The sequence below is a fragment of the Panthera tigris genome, chromosome A3, assembly GCF_018350195.1.
Source record: "Panthera tigris isolate Pti1 chromosome A3, P.tigris_Pti1_mat1.1, whole genome shotgun sequence".
In the NCBI taxonomy this organism is placed as follows: domain Eukaryota; kingdom Metazoa; phylum Chordata; class Mammalia; order Carnivora; family Felidae; genus Panthera; species Panthera tigris.
The window spans coordinates 70,349,097-70,370,982 of NC_056662.1; the positions used below are offsets into that span (position 1 = coordinate 70,349,097).

At 35.9% G+C, this 21,886-nt stretch overlaps 1 long non-coding RNA gene across 1 annotated transcript in view; it reads right to left on the bottom strand.

Annotated features, from left to right (window-relative positions):
- LOC122237023 overlaps nucleotides 1-20,576 on the bottom strand; it is a 50,883-nt gene extending 30,307 nt beyond the window's left edge. The window contains exon 1 of the long non-coding RNA XR_006215220.1: nucleotides 20,475-20,576. This is a non-coding gene — a long non-coding RNA (uncharacterized LOC122237023). The remainder of the gene's footprint in view (nucleotides 1-20,474) is intronic.
- Nucleotides 20,577-21,886: the final 1,310 nt, after the last annotated feature.

Here is a 21,886-nt window from a genome sequence, read left to right on the forward strand (position 1 = left end):
TTCAAAATTTATTCCATCAATTCTTATAAATCTCATCTTTTTTTCTCTCAATGTATAGCCTCATTAACAACTTGACTGAGCAAAGTGTTGTTAATCATAATATTTGACAGTCTCTGTCTTAAAAGTCCTATATGGATTTTGTGCCAATGTCTTACAGAATTTAGAACTTCAATGGAGGAAGCTGAAACCAGGCTTATTTCTCTTTCTGTGCTTGCAACTCTTTGATATGATTTTTGTGTGTGTGGGGGGGGGTTCCTTTTTTGTTTGTGTTCCCTTTTCTTTATATTTTTAGGAATTTTTTCTTGGGACTTAAACTTTTAAATTTTATCAGGCTATGCTTAAGTAGCTCTTCCTCTTTCATCAATTTTAATCTGGGGTTCATTACAACCTATATATCTAAGTTTTCTTCAACCAAGGAGAGATATTCTGTTATTTATAAACTGTCAAACATGAGGCATTATCATTTTCTGTCTTCCATATTTATTCACTTAATGATCACCTGTGGTTCTGCATCTTAACTTCTACCTTCTTAGAGATTCTCAAATATGTCCTTTATCGCAATTATCTATTTGGTTTTCTGTTGCTATTGATCATGTTATAGTTTTTAAATTGCTAATTTATGTTTGTGTCTTTAGATTCCTTTCTAATTTATTCCAGTTCCCAAATGTGATCACGTGTCATAGAATATATTCGTTCATCTCTTGATTCATAGGGTCTGTGCTTTCTTGAATTTTACTAAATGTACATGTTTAATTCTATCCAAATTGTATTTATCTTTTCTACCTTTATATTTTATTTCAAAAGATAGATTTTATTTTATATGTTATTATCATTTCCTACCCTTTGTATGTATTTTATCATCATCATCATCATTACTGAAGAGAGGAAAAAAGAGAAAGAGAAAGGAAAAGAGATCTAATAATACCTTTACACAGAATTTTGTAGGGATTATATATGAAATAATCACCATCTACATTGATTATTTTTAGATTTTTCAGGTGGTGCCTTAGTTCAAGCTGCTGTTACAGGATACCATAGTGTGAGTAGCTTAAGCAACAGAATTTTTTTTTTCTCCACAGTTCTGAAGGCTGAGAAGTTTAAGATCAAGGGGTCAGCAGTATGTGATGTCTGATAAGGGCACTTTTCCTGGTTTGCAGATGGCCATCTTCTTGTATCTTCACATGGTAGCAGGGCAGAGAGAGGAAATAAGCCCTCCCATTTCTTCTTACGAGGGCCCTAATCCTATTCATAACCCCTTCAACTTCATGACCTAATTACCTCCTGAAGACCTTATCACCTAGTACCATCACAATGGGGCTTAGGACTCAATATATGAATTTGGGAGGTGACACACATATTCAGTCCATAACAGATGACCAGATAATAATTGGTTCTTTATAAAGGAGTCAGGAAATACTCTTAGCAGAAATTGACTATGTGGTTTCTTTGTATTTTTAAAGGTGTTTCAAGTATATTTCTGAGTTTAGTTTTCTATTTGTTTCATCTTCCTATTCACATTTAGCTGTACGTTATTTATTATGGTATGTGGTATAGCTCTGTCTACACTTCTTTCTGAACTTATTTCTTGTCTCATCAGAGTAAAGATATACTGATCCAGAAAGAAATGGCTGTGTTAGGAAGAAGTCCCATCTGCATGATTCTGCAGTCCTTAGACCTCCTTTCATAGATGCTTTGAACAGCCTTTGTTATCCAGTGTTCATAAAGTTTCCATGCGATTTGTCTCATTTGCCCCATTGTCTTTCTTACTTCAAACTATTGCTTCTTCTAAGCAAATTTTATTTATTGGGACTTGCCCAGCAACCCTCTATTTATTTTCTTTGTAATTAGGAAGATAGAAAAAAGAGAAGAAACTGTTTGCACAGTAGAGTTACAAATCCCTGAGTTACAATGTTTTTATTTGTTGGTTTGTCTTCTTAAAATACATGTGAACCAGAGCAAGTTAATTAACTTCTCTGGGCCTCAATTTAATATGATCAATTTCACTCTCAACAAGAATATAAAACAAGTCATATATTAAAATAATGTAGAATACCTAAGTTATAGTGTATGACCTTATTCATATTTTATAGAGCAACCACGCTTTCCTTTCTCTCTTTATCACTTATCATTGAATCTTACATCCTGCCTGTAGAAAAGAGTTCCTTCTAAAACTATTATTTTGGTTTCTGGCTCTGATCTCAAGAGTAACCAAAGTGACAGTAGACATGATAAGTAGTATCCACACACAAAAAATTCTAAATTGGCACCAAAATAATAACTAAAGGGCTAAGATTTCACTTATGTAAAGTAGCATTGTTCCAGAGAGAAATGGTAGCCCATAATTCTCTTACCACCCTCTCTTCTGCTCTGGCTCATTGCCCTCTTTTATTTTCTTCCTGGTAATCATTGCTATCTAAAACTTGTGGCTACTTCTTCCTTGGCAGCCATCAGGTATTCTCTGTTTACACAATGTAAACCTTCTGAGAATAAAGCCTCATTTCCTTCTTGTTCACTGCGAAATCCCTAGCACTTCAATCTAGCAAGTTGTAGGTGCTCATTAAATATTTATTGAATAAATGAATGGAGTTTAGCACATTATTCTTCAGAGGGAATACTTGAGTAAATTTTTCTCAGAATATCATCTTTGTGGTGAATGCACGTTTTAAAACAGTAAAACCATTTGCTTCATTTATTTTGCCACTAACTCTCCATAAAAGTAAAATAAAATAAAAAAATCTGAGTGAATGACTAGAAATAGTTAAGTGGTCTAAATGGCAAATGATTATTGAAATTTTGCAGTGCTATTTATATAAGAAAGCAAATCTATTTGGAGTAGTAGAGGAGGCCTACTTAGACTTAAAAGATTAGTAGCTGACTCACAATGTTATACAATGTCAAATCATGAGAGTGCCACATATTATAATAAGTTAAAAAGAATTACACATATAAAGCACAGATCCCTGGCTGGGGAAAGGAATTCCTCTCTATACATTTTGTCATGAAGATCACGTGCAAAAATGATAGCAAACTGTGAAACATTTAAGAGTGATGAACAGTATCTCTTAATGTGACTACATAACCACCTATATCAGTGAATCTCAAATGTTGATATATATATACATTTTCCCAAAAGGGAAATCTTAAAATTCATCTTATAATACAGAAGTTCTTAGAAGTAGGAGTAAAACCTGAGAGTCTACATTTTTAACAACCTCTCAGGTGATGCCCATTGAATACCACCTTGTATAGCAGGAACCAAGCTTAGAGAATATGTAATGCCTTTAACAGAGATTCTATTTTAGTAGCTCTGCCCCAGAGTTTTCTGTGAGTATATACTAACTGTGCTAAAATCTAGCCTGATATTGAAATTTGGAGGTCAGATAATAAATAGAATATTCACATCAGGGACTTTTCCCATTGATTCTGAACATACTCAGGTCTCTAATGAATAGTGTGCTAAAACAATGAGTGATTGAAAATAGGAGCCCTCTGGATGAATTAAAATTCTGCTTATTTTGTGCAACCAGCAATAAGACATGAAAATATTATGGGACTTTGAATATGAAAGACTTGTCCTTCTTATGAACATACTCTGGCTATGGATGGTTAAAATTATTTAAATACCTTATTTAAGAGGTGCTAATGCATAGCTGATAGAACTATAAATTGCTTACACCACTTCGGAAAAGAATTTGGCAACATTTATCAGGAGCCACAAATGCCTTCTTATGCTAATTTGGGGGTTCAATACTTATGAAATAATCTTTTTACATATTTTAAAGTTTTAGGTATGCAAAAGTTCAATAAATAATTGCCAATAATAGGAAATTTGAAAACTCATACATGTTTAATAATTGAGTGTTTCAGGGAACCTGTGTAGCTTAGTCGCCTAAGCACCCAGCTCTTGATTTCGACTCAGGTCATGATCTCACAGTACCTGGGATTTAGCCCCACATCAGGCAGGCACTGACAGCATGGAGCCTGCTTCGGATTCTCTTTCCCTCTTTCTCTGTCCCTCCCCCACCCAGGTGCGTGCGTACACTGTCTCTCTCTCTCACGTGCAAAATGAATAAATAAGCTTAAAAAAAATTTGGGTGTTTGAACTGTGACATATACTTTCTATTTAATATTATTTACCCAGAATGAAAATGTCTAACTATCTCATCCAGCTCCTTCCCATAAACATTTGATTCCCTATAAGTTAAAATACTCTCTATTCTGGGTGTTCTTCCAAGCCAACAGAGATTGTGAGATACCATTAGGTACAAGACACACTCCACTTCAGATTCAGAGCCATTTAAATGTCGAAAAAATGTATCTTATAAATAATGAGGTTCGCTATAACAATGAGATATAGGCAATAGTTACCACAATTCAGAAAAGAAAAATGCAGCTAAGTGGATTGCAGTAAGCAGGTGAGGCTCCACAGGGGAAGTAAGGAGAAGAAAAAATTTTGTAGAACATTCAAAGCAGGTAAAAAAGAATAGTGAAGGAGGGCATTTGGGTAAGCTATGGTCTGACTGGCAAAGAGGATTAGTGGAAGAGTTTTGAAAGTTGGAGCTGGAATAAAAGTCTTCTAGAAGAAGAAATTGGCAATAAATACCTATTACCAGATAACCTCTGCATTTATGGAAAACTACCTAGAAAAGGAGAGAGGTAAAGTAGTCAAGCTTCTTTGTGTATCTTACTAATTAATAAAACAAAAAAATCAATAATTATGATTTATTGAAATACTCCTATAAGCTAGGCATTTGAAATGGTCCTTCATTGATGAGTTTTAAATTACTCCTCACAACAGTTTGCAAGGCATACATCATGTAACTTGTAGTAGATGGCATTGTGTCTTCTGACAAGGTCTTAGGTCAGAGGACCTCCATGCTTTGCTTCTTTTTTCTTGGTATGTAAAACTACTCCATCAATGGGAAGCTGCAACTTTTATATGATGAAACATCTCTGGTCCCCAAAATTGATTTAAGCTGGGCCCTTTGCAACATCACTGTGCTTCACTCTCTCAAACTACACTGATTGATGCAGTTGAATAGTATCAAAGACAGGAGGATTCTTTCAGGATTTCTAACTGGAGCTGGGGAGGCAAAATCCTTTGCTCTGTGGTAAGTGGAAGAAAGTGTAAACAGAAGACTATGAAGAAAACATACAAATCGAGCAAAGATTTGTCATGGAGAGACAATGAAATGCATTTATATCTGTGGTGCCATATCCTTGGATCTGGTTTTTATCAAGTAGCTTCGTTGTTTTACAAACTTAGGATTATGTGGCTATACCAGGATCACTGAAGTCTCTGTGAAATAGAGGTCTTAGCAATCCACACTCAAAATCCAAGGTCATGTATGACACTTAATAGATGGAATAAAGTAACCTTGTCAAGATCACACAGTCGTAGTAGAGATGAGATTTGAAGTCAGGTCTGTTTGATACCAAAGACCATTCTTTCCATCTACCAGCACTTTCTAATAGAAGTTTCTGCATCATTCAGTGTGACAACTATAAGCTACATGTAGTTCCTGAGCCAATGGTGTGGCCAATATACCAAGGAACTGGTTTTTTAAAATTTTTCTTCCATTGTAATTCATTTACATTTAAAATTAAATAGCCACATATGATTATTAGTTACCATATTGGACAGCACATCTTTGACATGCACTCTTTAAACTATTATTGAGTTTCTACTTTCTAGTGGACATTGTACTATCCGCTAGCTATTGTATATTCCACAAGCTACTTTTCTCAAGCAAACCTCCATAATAATTCTGATAGTCATATATCATATGAGTGATATTATATGTATATGTATATAAATGAATTATGGCATCTCATTTACTTGGGTAGAAATAGAAACGTTATTTTACTTGCATAATATATAATATAGATAATTAGCACATATATTGTAGTACTAAAAGTTATAATGGTTGGCAGAACATGGACTGAGAATTAGGATTGCTAGATTCTAAATCTAGCCCTTACAACTACCAGTATTAGTATATAGGGTTTCTCTACAAAAGTATCAAGAATTAGTTTAATTTATTCTTCTTACTTGAATTCACTTGAGCTTTTATACTACTTGAACTTCATGTACAGCTTCCTGACTAGGTTTGGTAGTGGTTCATCTTAACAAGATAGAATCACCAACTTTTCAGTCCTAGAGGAAGTTAACATCTCAAGACCAGAATGGCACATGCTTTCCTCAGCCTTCTTTGAGATTAAATGGGGTTTTATAAAAGGTGAGATATTTCTGTGTGTTGAACAGTGGATAGCATATAGTGCATACAGAATAAATGTTGCAAATGATTATAGAACCACAAGATTTGAAAGAAAAAGAAAAATTACATACCAGAAAAGACTACATCAAAAATTTTATATTCAGGAAATTACAAATGATATTGTTGACCAGAAAGGAGGATAGTGAGTGGCTGGGAATTGATGTCAATAGTCAAAATTAAAACTGAGATTAGGTTAGGAAACAGTAGCTGCAGCCACACCCCAAGACAACTCTAAAAGCATATAGAAGAGCCATTATACTGTTTCATCTGTATTTATATGTAGCAATTCTTTTTATGTTGAACTAAAATCCAGAAATGCATTGGCAGCCTCAACAAGGGAAAGAGTCCAGGTATAATGAGAAGAATTTGAATTTCAGAAACTTATAGGAAGGAAAGCCAGCTGGAGAAAATCCAGTATATTTGTATATAGATATAACAAACGGAAACTTATCAGGTATGGTATGTTAGAGACTATTTGTGTTTCTAAAAGTCCCCATTATCACTGAAGCACAAGAGTAGGTTGAAAGAGCAAATGGTTTGCTTCACCTAATAAAAAAGTATTCATTCACCTTGATAGATCCTCATCTCTCCCAGCGGTACCCATTTCAGGGTCATTCCACAAAAGAGAAGCTCAGGCTTGTTACTGTGATGTAAAGTGCATTGCTAGCAAAATGTCATTCCTTATATTCACGGATGAATTCAGCAAAGACCTGGAACCATTTGATACAGTGACTGAAACCAAAAATGTGTGGTTTACAAATACAGAGTGATTCACATAAAATCTGAATCTGCAAGCTTTAGGAAGTCTGTGTGAAAAATAAAACTCAGTAACCTGTCGTTATACTTCCATGTGTGTTGTCAAATCAGTTTTATTTTTTCAGGCTAAAGAAATAGTTTAGAACTGTTGCTAATACAAAACATCTTTTCACATTTGCAGGGTAGGTTTACTGGCTCTAGACAAGAAAGCACACACTGGAACAAAGGACTTTTTTAGCAAGTGTGCAGACAGATACATAATATCCAAATGATTTAAACTGTGTAGACGCAGGATTTACATTCAAACTATAAGATATTTATTTCTCTTCCTCTTTGAAGTTCTTGTATATATTTTCATATCATTCTAATGCCTTTCTATTCTGATTCTCACCATTGTAAATTTAACTTCAAAGAATTTAAATAGTCATGAGCTGTATTTGTGCCCAAAATATCTATTATTGGAGACATAGAAACTCCCTAGAAGTTGCAGTTCGTATAATATCATCACACACACATATACATGATATGTGCTTATACAGTTGACCCTTGAACAACATAGGCATTAGGGGCACTCACCCCCTGCAGAGTCAAAAATTCATATATAACTTTTGAATTCCTCAAAACTTAACTACTAATAGACTACTGCTTACCAGAAACCTTAATGGAATAACATGATCAGTTAACACATATTCTGTATAAGTATTATACACTGTATTAAGGTAGGGAAAAGAAAATGTTATTTAAAAAAACTATAAGGAAGAGAAAATACATTTACAGTGCTGTCCTGTATTTATCTCCCCCCCCCAAAAAAATCTGCAAGTTGGCCTGCACAGTTCACACCCCTGTTTCTCAAAAGACAGCTGGTATATATATATGTATATATATACATATACATATTGCCAGCAGTACATGTGAATATGACACATTACAGCATTTCTGGCATATTATCAGTGAACAATAACTACCAGTATTCAGAGAAAACTATTGCTCCTGTGAATCTTCACAAGATTCTTATAAAATTTAAGTCATGGTTAAGTCAAGTTAAATCATGATTTATTACAAGGTTTAAGTCACCTGGATTTCCAAAATATTTGGCTACATTCCCAACGACTTGGTAGGGAAGAAATACTGAGGGGCACCTGGGTGGCTCAGTCATTTAAGTATCTGACTCTTGATTTTGGCTCAGGTCATGATCTCATGGTTCATGAGATTGAGCCCTGCATTGGGCTCTCAGAGCCTGCTTCGGATTATCTCTCTCTCCCTCTCTCTGCCTCTCTCTCACTCTTGCTCTCTCAAAATAGATAAATGCAATAAAAAAAGAAAGATACCGGAATATTCATCTGAAAGACTGAAAATGCTATGTCTGATATTTGTAAATGATTAGCATCTTCAAATATGAAATATAATTCAAAATTTCTAAGAATGGAGAAAGGATTTTGCTATATGTGTAATCATAGGAGAATAAAAGGCGCACATTTACCAAGCAGGACCTAGGATGTTAAAACAATGATTCTGGAGTAAGCATTGGTGTATGCTTTTCAGTAAGTGTGAGAAGAAATATAACAAATGATGTAAAAGACAGGAAGGAAACTGTGAAGAAACAATTTTCTCTGTCCTTAGTAATCTGTAGGTGTGAATGAGATCATGTTAACAGTAACAACACACGTTTATGACATGTATGTCCCAAACACATGAGCAGAACCTCAGAGTCCAAGTGAAACCTCAGTATTTTTGGTGAGCTGTAAAGAAAGTCCCACATGTGGTAACAAACAACTCCCATTGCCACTCTAAGACTTACTAGGACAGATACCTGTTTTGTTTCCATGTCTAGCTAAGATGCTGGAGCCCTTAAGTTGCCAAATCTACCGAGTGTTCTGTTAAATCTTGTTATTATCTGCACTAGCGAGTAAAAAGGTATCTTCCTATTCTAAATAAATTTAGCTATTTATTTTAAAGAAAATAAAATTAATAAAATAAAATTAATAAATCAATTTGATTATTTTTTACCAAAATAAACATCTATAAGCAGTCTGAAGAGCTGATGGAGATGAAGGTCATTAACTTAAAACTCTTTAGGAGATTCAAAAAGATAAGATGTGGCCTTGGTTAGTAAATAATTTAAAGGTAAGCATATTATTTTTCTAGATTCAAACACATTAGTGTCCCTAAACTAACTCTCTTTACATCCAACTCAAGGACATAGTTTAATGGTAGAAATCAAGTCTAAGGGGGCTAAAACAATTTGTCACTTTAAAGTAGTTACAAATGACTGTTTTTGGTTTTTTACAAAGAAAGCAAGTCAGTGAAACTAAGTCATTCATTCGGCAAATAGTTACTGTAATTTTACCAGGAAAAAGATAACACACTGTGTATTTTGGGATAACAATAAAGAATCAGACTCGGATGCTACCGTCAAAAATCATGTAGTCAGATAGAAAACATATGGTATAATTATATGTGATCATTCTGTCATAAGACTATAAGATCACTTTAGAGTTTGTGGTATTAACCACTACCTGATAGTGTGTATAGTAAGAAGGGGGAAAGATACAGATTAAGGAATTAAAATCAATACAGAAATGTTTTCAGGAATATATGTGGCATACAAAGGAAAATAAGTTACTCAGTTTTGATCCTGGACAAAAATAAGGAAAATGTGTAGAAATTATTCTGGGGGATTAGAATATGGAATGTCCATCCTTTATATGTGAAACTCCTTTATAACTTAATAAGATAATTATAGATTTGTTTTTGTTGTTGAGGAAAATGGTGAGATCTGACATGCATTCATGAGACAAAACTTGAGGGGTGGGAGAAGGCTTGGAAGAAGTCAGACCATTTAGAAGGCCAATGTAGTCTAGGCAAACAAGATCTAAACAATTAGACTTAAAGAAGCATCTTAATGTGACAAGAATCTCAGGACTAGAACTGACAGACACCATCAGTTGACTGCCTATAGAATGTAGGAGGAACAAGATCAAAGATAATCTATGGTTTTTAGTTTAGGTAATCAGCATGATATTGATGTCATTGGAAGATCCTAAAAGCTCAGAGGTAGAGTAAACTGGGAGGTAATGTGATGTGTTCTACTTTAAAAGTATTAAGCGTGATGGGGCGCCTGGGTGGCTCAGTCAGTTGAGCATCCGACTTCGGCTCAGGTCATGATCTCACAGTCTGAGTTCAAGCTCCGTGTCAGGCTCTGTGCTGACAGCTCAGAGCCTGGAGACTGCTTCAGATTCTGTGTCTTTCTCTCTCTCTGCCTCTCCCCCGCTCATGCCTTATCTCTCTCTACCTCTGTGTCAAAAATAAATAAACATTAAAAAAATAAAAAAATACATAAAAGTATTAAGCATGAGGTGGTCCCATGTGTTCTAATGGGAGAAGGCAGAAAACAGAAATATGGGCTTGGGATTCAAGCTTGAAGCTACTAGAATTTAAGTCACTGAGAGCTTCATAGTGATACTGAAAGTACACTGATTGTGAACGATGTTGTTATGAATGATACTGGTAAATGATGGTAGAAAATGTATAGACCTATCCCCCAATGATTTTAGCAATCAAAAAAAGAGATTAGGTGCTGTTTTAAAACCCTGGAGCAAATAAAGGTATGTATCAGTTATTGGCTACAATTTGAAGCATCACTTTACTCTGGGCATTAGTAGAGACTCAACCATCTTTATAAGGGCAGAAAAACCCTGGTACCAAAACTTTACTTGACATTATAAGAAATAATTCACAAATACCCCTCACGAATATGGATATTAAAGTCCTTAACAAAATATCAGGAAATGTAATCCATCAGTATATAAGTACAGCATGACTATGTGGGATTTGTTTCAAAAATGCAAGCTTGGATTCACATCAAAAATAAATCAATGCACATTGTCATATTAACAGAATAAAGGAGAAAAAGCATATGATCATCTTAACATGCAGGAAAAACATGTAAGAAAAAATAATGTGCATGTGTAACAAAACTTTCAATGAATTAGGAATACAAGGGCACATTGTAAACCTGATAAAGGACATAAAAGTAAATCTACCACTGTAATAACTAATGATGAAGTATTTCCCTCTGATTTCTCCTTAGATCAAGAATGTCAAACATGTGTATTCATATCACTTATATTTAATATTGTACTGAAGTCCCAATCAATGAAATGAGACTATCAAGACAAATAAAAAGACAAAAGATAGGGAAGAAAGAAATAAAACTTATTTATTTGCAGAACACATAATTTTTTGCACAGAAAATCCCAAGGAATCTACAAAACTAGAGATAATGGTTGAATATAGCATTTTATTAAGATCCATTTCCTGCTGGTTTATTGATAGGCAGTTGATTGTTTTATTTTGTAACAATCAACTGTCCATCTCTATGCAAGAGCAAATAATTACAAGGTGAAAAAATCCACTTAGAACGAACAATATGTCCATCAACATAAGAGATAAACAAATTGTGGTATATTCATAAAATGTAATTATACTCAGTAGTATAAAGAATGAACTACTGATATATACAACAATTTGAATGAATCTTAAAAATATGTCGAGTGAAAGAAGTAAAAGCATATACCTGTAAGATTCTATCTGCATAATATAAGCAAACACTAATTTGTGGTGATAGCAATCAAGAATTGGGTGCCTATGGGAGAAGGTAATTAACTGGAATGGGACATACATGAATGGTATAGTCATTGAAATACTGTATGTCCTTATTAGTGTGATTTCACATGGGTGTATATATTTATGAAAACTTCAGTTCCACACTTCTGACCTGTGCAGTTTACTGTATATAAATTTTACTTCAATAAGAAAAAAAAAATTATCCTTGATCCTCCTGTAAAAAGTGCCTTAGAAAAGTCAATGATAAAGCCAAAGAAAATTACATAACCAGAAGAAAAATATTGATTAAAGTAAAATAATCTTGCCTTATAAAGAATAAATCAACATAGAGGAAATATATTTTTCCTACTAAAATAACATGCATATGCAGTGATATAAATAAATCATAGAGAAATAAATCCTTGTTTTGAGTAGAGGAATTAAAGAAATATTAGACCAATAAGATTTGGCTGTAAGAAAGGGAAATAATTTTAAATTCTTATCCCAGTAATGATATTCACCCAGGTCCTATCTGACTTGAAATACTCAAGGGTAGAAGCTGTCATAATTCCCCATTGACTTAATTGGTGTCACAGGTCACCAATTAAACAGTGCATATTTGGTGCACCACTGGGGGAAAACAAAGACAATGGAAAATCTCTGAGATGGTAGGTAAATAGAATATGGGAAAACCAGTAGCATATGCACAAGCCATTTTTTGTTTCCTCTACTTATCTGTATATTCAATAGGCAAAGAAACTGTGTCATAGACGGATCCTTGATCCTTGGGAATTATAGGAGGGCAAACATGTCTCAGTTCAGAGAGAAAGACTCAGAAAATGAAGTTACCAGGACATTTGGGTCATTGGAAGGGGAAAAAAGTCCTCCTCAAGAATGGATGCAGGTCAAAGAACATGAATCACAACGCAGAATCACAAGAAGAAGTCAATTGTAAAATCTCTTTGACTAATTCATATGCGGAGAACTGCATCAAGAAATCCACTATGTCCTCTAACATGAAGAAAAAGGGCAGCTTAGACATGGCCTCAGACATCAGGTCAGACTAAAACTGAAGAAAAGTACATTCTATAACCTCCAATGCAGCAAAGAGCACTGGGCCTATGGAAATTACTACATTTTCATAAGCCCTTTCACCTGCATCTACAATGAACTCTGTTCAAAATCACAGGTCAAACAAAGAGAAAAGGTGAGGAATTATAAATTCTTGGAAAGTATTCAGTCTCCCAGAACTGAGGCCATTGCGCTTATCAATCTGGGGTATAGTAAAACCGCAGGAGTAGCTATCAAGAGATCTGTGACCAGCATAAATGCCAAGAATCATTTTTCACAGCTGTGTATCTAAGGTGAAATCAATTTTATTTTCATAATTTAACTTTATTTATTTTTTATTTTTTTAAGATTTACATCCAAATTAGTTAGTATATAGTGAAGCAGTGATTTCAGGAGTAAATTCCTTAATGCCCCTTACCCATTTAGCCGATCCCCCCTCCCACAACCCCTCCAGCAACCCTCAGTTTGTTCTCCATATTTATGAGTCTCTTCTGTTTTGTCCCCCTCCCTGTTTTTATATTATTTTTGTTTCCCTTCCCTTATGTTCATCTGTTTTGTCTCTTAAAGTCCTCATATGACTGAAGACATATGATTTTTGTCTCTCTCTGACTAATTTCACTTAGCATAATACCCTCCAGTTCCATAGACATACTTGCAAATGGCAAGATTTCATTCTTTTTGATTGCCAAGGAATACTCCATTGTATATATATACCACATCTTCTTTATCCATTCATCAGTCGATGAACATTTGGGCTCTTTCCATACTTTGGCTATTGTGATAGTGCTGCTATAAACATGGGGGTGCATGTGTCCCTTCGAAACAGCACACCTGTATCCCATGGATAAATGCCTAGTAGTGCAATTGCTGGTCGTAGGGTAGTTCTATTTTTAGTTTCTTGAGAAACCTCCATACCGTTTTCTAGAGTGGCTGCACCAGCTTGCATTCCCACCAACAATGCAAAAGAGATCCTCTTTCCCCACATCTTTGCCAACATCTATTGTTGCCTGAGTTGTTAATGTTAGCCATTCTGACAGGTGTAAGGTGGTATCTCATTGTGGTTTTGATTTGTATTTCCCTGATGATGAGGGATGTTGAGCATTTTTTCATGTGTCGGTTGGCCATCTGGATGTTTTCATTGGAGAAGTGTCTATTCATGTCTTTTGCCCATTTCTTCACTGGATTATTTGTTTTTTGGGTGTTGAGTTCGATAAGTTCTTTGTAGATTTTGGATACTAACCCTTTATCTGATATGTCATTTGTAAATATCTTCTCACATTCTGCCTGTTGCCTTTTAGTTTTGCTGATTGTTTCCTTTGCTGTGCAGAAGCTTTTTATTTTGATGAGGTCCCAGTAGTTCATTTTTGCTTTTGTTTCCCTTGCCTCATGAGACGTGTTGAGTAAGAAATTGCTGTGGCCAAGATCAAAGAGGTTTTTGCCTGCTTTCTCCTCAAGGATTTTGATAGCTTCCTGTCTTACACTGAGGTCTTTATCCACTTTGAGTTTATTTTTGTGTATGGTGTAAGAAAGTGGTCCAGGTTCATTCTTCTGCAAGTGGCTGTCCAGTTTTCCCAGCACCGCTTGCTGAAGGGACTGTCTTTATTCCATTGGATGTTCTTTCCTGCTTTGTCAAAGATTAGTTGGCCATATGTTTGTGGGTCCATTTCTGGGTTCTCTATTCTATTCCATTGATCTGAGTGTTCTTGTGCCAGTACGATACTGACTTGATGATTACAGCTTTGTAGTATAGCTTGAAGTCTGAGGTTGTGAAGCCTCCTGCTTTGGTTTTCTTTTTCAAGATTGCTTTGACTATTTGGGGTCTTTTCTGGTTCCCTAAAATTTTAGGATTATTTCTTCTAGCTCTGTGAAGAATGCTGGTGTTACTTTGAGAGGGATTGTGTTGAATATGTAGATTGCTTTGGGTAGTATCGTTATTTTAACACTATTTGTTCTTCCTATCCAGGAGCATGGAATCTTTTTCTATTTCTTTGTGTCTTCTTCAATTTCTTTCATAAGCTTTCTATAGTTTTCAGTGTATAGATTTTTCACCTCTTTGGTTAGATTTATTCCTAGGTATTTTATGGTTTTTGGTGCAAATGTAAATGGGATCGATTCCTTGATTTCTCTTTCTGTCGCTTCATTGTTGATGTATAGGAATGCAACCAATGTCTGTGCATTGATTTTATATCCTGCAACTTTGCTGAATTCATGAATCAGTTCTAGCGGTTTTTTGGTGGAATCTTTTGGGTTTTCCATATAGAGTATCATGTCATCTGCGAAGAGTGAAAATTTGACCTCCTCCTGGCCGATTTAGATGCCTTTTATTTCTTTGAGTTGTCTGATTGCACAGGCTAAGACTTCCAATACTATGTTGAATAACAGTGGCAAGAGTGGACATCCCTGTCTTGTTCCTGACCTTAGGGGGAAAGCTCTCAGTTTTTCCCCATTGAGGATGATATTAGCATTGGGTCGCTCGTATATGGCTTTTATCATCTCGAGGTATGCTCCTTCTATCCCTACTTTCTTGAGGGTTTTTATCAAGAAAGGATGCTGTGTTTTGTCAAATGCTTTCTCTGCATCTCTTGAGAGGATCATATGGTTCTTGTCCTTTCTTTTATTGATGTGATGAATCACGTTAATTGTTTTGTGGATATTGAACCAGCCCTGCATCCCAAGTATAAATCCCACTTGGTCGTGGTGAATAGTAATTTTTTAATGTATTGTTGGATCTGGTTGGCTAATATCTTGTTGAGGATTTTTGCATCCAAAAATCAGGGAAATTGGTCTGTAGTTCTCCTTTTTAGTGGGGTCTCTGTCTGGTTTTGGAGTCAAGGTAATGCTGGCTTCATAGAAAGAGTTTGGAAGTTTTCCTTCCATTTCTATTTTTTGGAACAGTTTCAAGAGAATAGGTATTAACTCTTCCTTAAATGTTTGGTAGAATTCCCCTGGAAAGCCATCTGGCCCTGGACTCTTGTTTTTTGGCAGAATTTTGATTACTAATTCGATTTCCTTGCTGGTTATGGGTCTGATCAAATTTTCTATTTCTTCCTGTTTCAATTTTGGTAGTGTATATGTCTCTAGGAATTTGTCCATTTCTTCCAGATTGCCCATTTTATTGGCATATAATTGCTCATAATATTCTCTTATTATTGTTTTTATTTCTGTTTTGTTGGTTTTGATTTCTCCTCTTTCATTCTTGATTTTACTTATTTGGGCCCTTTCCTTTTTTCCTCTTGATCAAACTGGCTAGTGGTTTATCAATTTTGTTAATTCTTTCAAAGAACCAGCTTCTGGTTTCATTGATATGTTCTACTGTTTTTGAGGTTTTGATAGCATTAATTTCTGCTCTAATCTTTATTATTTCCTGTCTTCTGCTGTTTTTTGGGTTTTATTTCCTGTTCTTTTTCCAGCTCCTTAAGGCATAAGGTTAGGTTGTGTATCTGAGATCTTTCTTCCTTCTTTAGGAAGGCCTGGATTGCTGTATACTTTCCTCTTATGACCATCTTTGCTGAATCCCAGAGGTTTTGGGTTGTGGTTCTATCATTTTCATTGACTTTCATATACTTTTTAATTTCCTCTTTAACTTCTTGGTTAGCCCATTCATTCTTTAGTAGGATGTTCTTCAGTCTCCAAGTATTTGTTACCTTTCCAAATTTTTCTTGTGGTTGATTTCGAGTTTCATAGCATTGTGGTCTGAAAATATGCACGGTATGATCTCGATGTTTTTGTAGTTACTTAGGACTGATTTGTGTCCCAGTATATGGTCTATTCTGGAGAACATTCTGTGTGCACTGGAGAAGAATGTATATTCTGCTGCTTTAGGATGCAATGTTCTGAATATATCTGTTAAGTCCATCTGGCCCAGTGTGTTATTCAAAGCCGTTGTTTCCTTGTTGATTTTTTGATTAGATGATCTGTCCATTGCTGTGAGTGGGGTGCTAAAGTCTCCTACTATTATGGTATTACTATTGATGAGTTTCTTTATATTTGTGATTAATTGATTTATATATTTGGGTTCTCCCACATTTGGCACATAAATGTTTACATTTGTTGGGTCTTTTTGGTGGATAGACCCCTTGATTATGATATAATGCCCTTCTGCATCTCTTGATAAAGTTTTTATTTTAAAGTCTAGATTGTCTGATATAAGTGTGGCTTCTCCGGCTTTCTTTTGTTGACCATTAGCATGATAGATGGTTCTCCATCCTCTTATTTTCAATCTGTAGGTGCCTTTAGGTCTAAAGCGGGTGTCTTGTAAACAGCATATAGATGTATCTTGTTTTCTTATCCATTCTGTTACCCTATGTCTTTTGATTGGTGCATTGAATCCATTGACATTTAGAGCGAGTACTGAAAGATATGAATTTATTGCCATTATGATGCTTGTAGAGTTGGAGTTTCTGGTGGTGTTCTCTGGCCCTTTCTAATCTTTTGTTGCTTTTGGTATTTATTTATATATATACATTTTTTTTCATTTTTTCTCCCCTCGGAGAGTCCCCCTTAATACTTCTTGCAGGGCTGGTTTAGTGGTCACAAACTCCTTTAATTTTTGTTTGTCTGGGAAACTTTTTATCTCTCCTTCTATTTTGAATGACAGCCTTGCTGGATAAAGAATTCTTGGCTGCATATTTTTCTGATTCAGCACACTGAATATATCCTGCCACTCCTTTCTGGCCTGCCAAGTCTGTGGATAGGTCTGCTGCAAACCTGATCTGTCTTCCCTTGTAGATTAGGGACTTTTTTTCCCTTGCTGCTTTCAGGATTCTCTCCTTGCCTGAGTATTTTGTGAATTTGACTATGATATGCCTTGTTGATGGTCGGTTTTTGTTGACTCTAATGGGGGTCCTCAGTGCTTCCTGGATTTTGATGTCTGTGTCTTTCCCCAGGTTAAGAAAGTTTTCCACTATGATTTGCTCACATATCCCTTCTACCACTATTTCTCTGTCTTCCTCCTCTGGGACCCCTATGATTCTGATGTTGTTCCTTTTTAATGAATCACTGATTTCTCTAATTCTTAAATCATGCTCTTTTGCCTTAATCTCCCTCTTTTTTCTGCTTCGTTATTCTCTATAAGTTTGCCCCCTATATCGTTGATTCTTCTGTTCTGCCTCGTCCATCCTTGCTGCCGCTACATCCATCCATGATTGCAGCTCAGTTATAGAATTTTTCATTTCATTCTGGCTTTTTTTTTACTTCTTTTATCTCTGCAGAAAGGGATTCTAATCTATTTTCGACTCTAGCTGGTTTTCTTATTATCGTGATTCTAAATTCTGGTTCAGACATCTTGCTTGTGTCTGTGTTGGTTAAATCCCTGGCTTTCGTTCCTTCGTGCTCTTTCTTTTGGGGTGAATTCCTTCGTTTTGTCATTTTGAAGGGAGAAAAGGAATTACTGAGGTATAAAAATTGAAATTAAAAAATTAAAATAAAAAAATATTAAAATTAAAAATTAAAAACACACCCACACAAAAATCGAATAGATGATGCCAGATCTTAGGTGTGTTGGTCTGGGTGCAGAGAGTGGTTTGACAGATTAGAGAAACAAACAAACAAACAAACAAAAAAATGGGCAGGGAGAGAAAGAAAAAGGAAATCGTTTGAAAATTTGAAAAAATGAATACACTAAAGTAGACTAAAATACACAAAAGTAGAGAATATAGTAGAAAAAATTATAGAAAGATATTTCTAATAAAAATTAAGAAGAGGGGTGCCTGGGTGGCTCAGTCAGTCAGTTAAGCGTCCGACTTCGGCTCAGGTCATGATCTCGCGGTTCATGAGTTCAAGCCCCGCGTCGGGCTCTGTGCTGACAGCTCAGAGCCTGGAGCCTGTGTCAGATTCTGTGTCTCCCTCTCTCTCTCTGACCCTCCCCCATTCATGCTCTGTCTCTCTCTGTCTCAAAAATAAATAAACGTTAAAAAAAAATTAAAAAAAAATTAAACAGAAATGTGAATTTTTTGGTTTTCTGTATTTAAGAAAAAAGAAAAGAAATGAAAAAGATTTAAAAAAAGAAAAAAGAAAAGACAAAAAAAAGAAATCGTTTGAAAATTTGTAAAAGTGGATACCCTGTAGTAGACTGAAATTAAATGATGGGAGTAAGATAGAATTTTATTTATTTATTTTTTTTAATTTTTAATGTCTATATTTGAAAGAGAGAGAGTGGGGGAGGGGCAGAGAGGGAGACACAGAATCGGAAACAGGCTCGAGGCTCTATGCTGTCAGCACAGAGCCCGACGCGGGCCTCGACTCACGAACCGCGAGGTCATGACCTGAGCTGAAGTCGGACGTTCAGCCGACCGAGCCACCAAGGTGCCCCGTAGAATTTGAAAAATTTACATAAAAGCAAAAAATATAGTAATAAAATTAAATTAAAATATTTTAAAAGAAAATGAAAGTAAAATTGAAGTTTTTCTCTTTCTGCATTCAAGAAAAACAAAATAAATGAAAAAGAAAGAAAAGGAAATTGTTTGAAAATTTGAAAAGGTGAGTACACTGAAGTAGACTAATATAAAACGATGGAAGTAAGGTAGAATTTGAAAAAAATTACACAAAGGTAAAGAATATAGTAATAAAAATTAAAAACAGATATTTTTAATAAAATTTGAAAATAAAAATGAGTTTTTTCTCTTTCTGTATTCAAGAAAAAGAAAAGAATTGTAAAAGAGAAAAAGGAAAAAGGGAGAGGAAAAAAATTGAATAGATGAACCTGCTAACAGATTGAAGTAGGACTGAAATTGCTTCGTTTTCTCCTAGATGTCAGTCCATATAGCTCTTTATAGTCCATAAATTAAGCTGGTGGTGAGGTTTGTGTTCTTGAAAAGCGAAGTTGGCCCAGTTGAGCAGGGCTCGGTGTAACAGCTCCGCTCTCCCCTAGATGGCGCTGCTAGCCTACTGGGGTGGATTGTTGCGGTGCTCCTTGGTGTGCATGCGCATGCAGGGGAGCAGTGAAAAATGGCACCACCCAGCCACCCAGTCTGTTCTCCCAGATCAGCAATCACACACTGGTCCTCCATCTTCAGCTCTTGACCACTCCCCACTTTTCCACTCTCTGTGACCAGGCCCCAAGCAGTACCTCTCTCCCAAATTTTATCTCAGATGCGGCTGTTTTCCCTGGCCCCTTACTTCCGAAGGACTGCGGCTTTGACCTGCTCCGCCCCTCTGCAGGAGGGTCTCACCGAGCAGTGGCTGAATGAGCAATGGCCGAATGTCGGCTGCCCCCAAGGAATGCCTGTTTGACTCTGCTATTGCAGGTGCCCCAAGACTGCAGCCAGGTGGCAGCCCGCCCCCCAGAAAAGATCGCGTAACAGCGTAGCCTCAGCGTTTCAGGGACCATGGAAAATCGCACACACACATCTGGCAACAGGCTTCACCCTCAACAACCTTGCCCTAGTACCAGCAAATGTGGCTGCCTTCCGGGGTCTGCTGGGACCAGGTGGCTTCAACAGTCTCTACCAAATGTCCTTCCAGCAGTGGAACCACTTTTCCCCGTGTGGCCCGAGAATCTCCCGGACCCCACTCTGTTCCTGGGGATTCACCTTTCCCACCAGAGCACCGCTAGGTATTGAGCTGTGGAGTTGCAGCCTTTGTGCTCCCCTTGTTTACAGTCTTAATGGAATTTAAACCCTCTCCTTTCTCCCTTTTTAGTCTAGTCCCTGCAGTTGTTTCCAATTTTCCACTTTCTCTCCAGCTGCTTTTACGAGGGGCGCTTTTCCCGTATGCTCCCTCCCTCCCCAGTCTCTGCCCTCTCTGCCTGCTAAAGGGGTTCCCTACCTTTCAGGGCTTCTTGCTCCCAAAGTTCAGCTCTTCATGTCATGTACCTGCTGAATTCTGTGGTTCAGGTTGTGCAGATTGTTGTGTCAATCTTCCAATCAGTTTTCTAGGTGTGTAGGATGGTTTAGTGTTGGTCTGGCTGTATTTCATGGATGCGAGACACACGAAAAGCTTCCATGCTGTTCTGACATCTTGGCTCCTCCTCCAGGTGAAATCAACTTTTAAAACTCCCAGTGTTAACTTAACAAAATTATAAATTAATAAGAAATAAAATTTGGTGAAATGTATGATATAAATACTGTACATTAGCAAAAGTAAACTAAAAAATATAAAATTAGAGTGGAAAAAAGACCCATGAAGACATTAAAATTAAAAACAGCCATCATTAGCTGTTTTTTGTGAAGGATAAAATGACTCTAATATATAAATGGTTCTAGAGCATAAGATGGAAAACTAAAAAATTAAAGGATATAGCTTGTTTCATACAAGTTTAGGTTTTGACATTCAAGCATAGATTTTAATCCTAATTCTGCCACTTTTTCATCAAAAACTTTGGCAATTCAGTCCATTAAATTTTCCTGAACTATATAATAGTTCTAAGTAGTGCTAGTAATACCTAATTCTGTGTGCATTTTTTTAAACAAACCAAATCATTTTATCATGCAGTTTCCTTCTACTGGAAAATTCTAAAAACATTATAGAAATTCTACAAGATACTCAGAATACATCTGTAATCATTTTCCTCCCCCAAAGGGTGGGCAACCTTTTTGTTCTTTAAAAGTCGAAGGATTGGGTCACCTGAGTGGTTCAGTTGGTCAAGCATCCAACTCTTGATTTAGACTCAAGTCATGGACTCACAATTGGTGAGATCCAGCTCCAAGCTGTCAATGTGGAGCCTGCTTTGGATTCTCTCTCTCCCCCTCTCTCTCTGCCCCTCCCCTCCTTGCACTCTCTAACTCTCTTTATCACTTAAATAAATAAACTTTAAAATATTAAAAATAAAAATAGATGAATTACATGCATGTCTGTCTTCATATCATCTACCTGTGTATGTGTATGTATGTATGTTTGTGTGTGCATCAGAGAGACAGAGAGACACAGAAATGGAAAATGAATACATAATAAAAGGTGTAATTTGGGGCTTATGAATATAATTAGTAAATATATAGTAAAGTCATGTGATAGAAGTTAAGGTGTAGGATTGAAACTAATGATAAAAACCTGGCAAAGAATCTGCACACACAAGCAGACACACATGCATTCATTATGCACTAATCTCATATACAGACATGAAATGCTACATTTCATTTGACATGAAATGTTATTAAACCATACAAAACAGCATCTTAAAAAAGTTGACCAAAGTTTTTTTTAATGTAAAAATGATTTAACAAAACTTATTTTTAATTTCA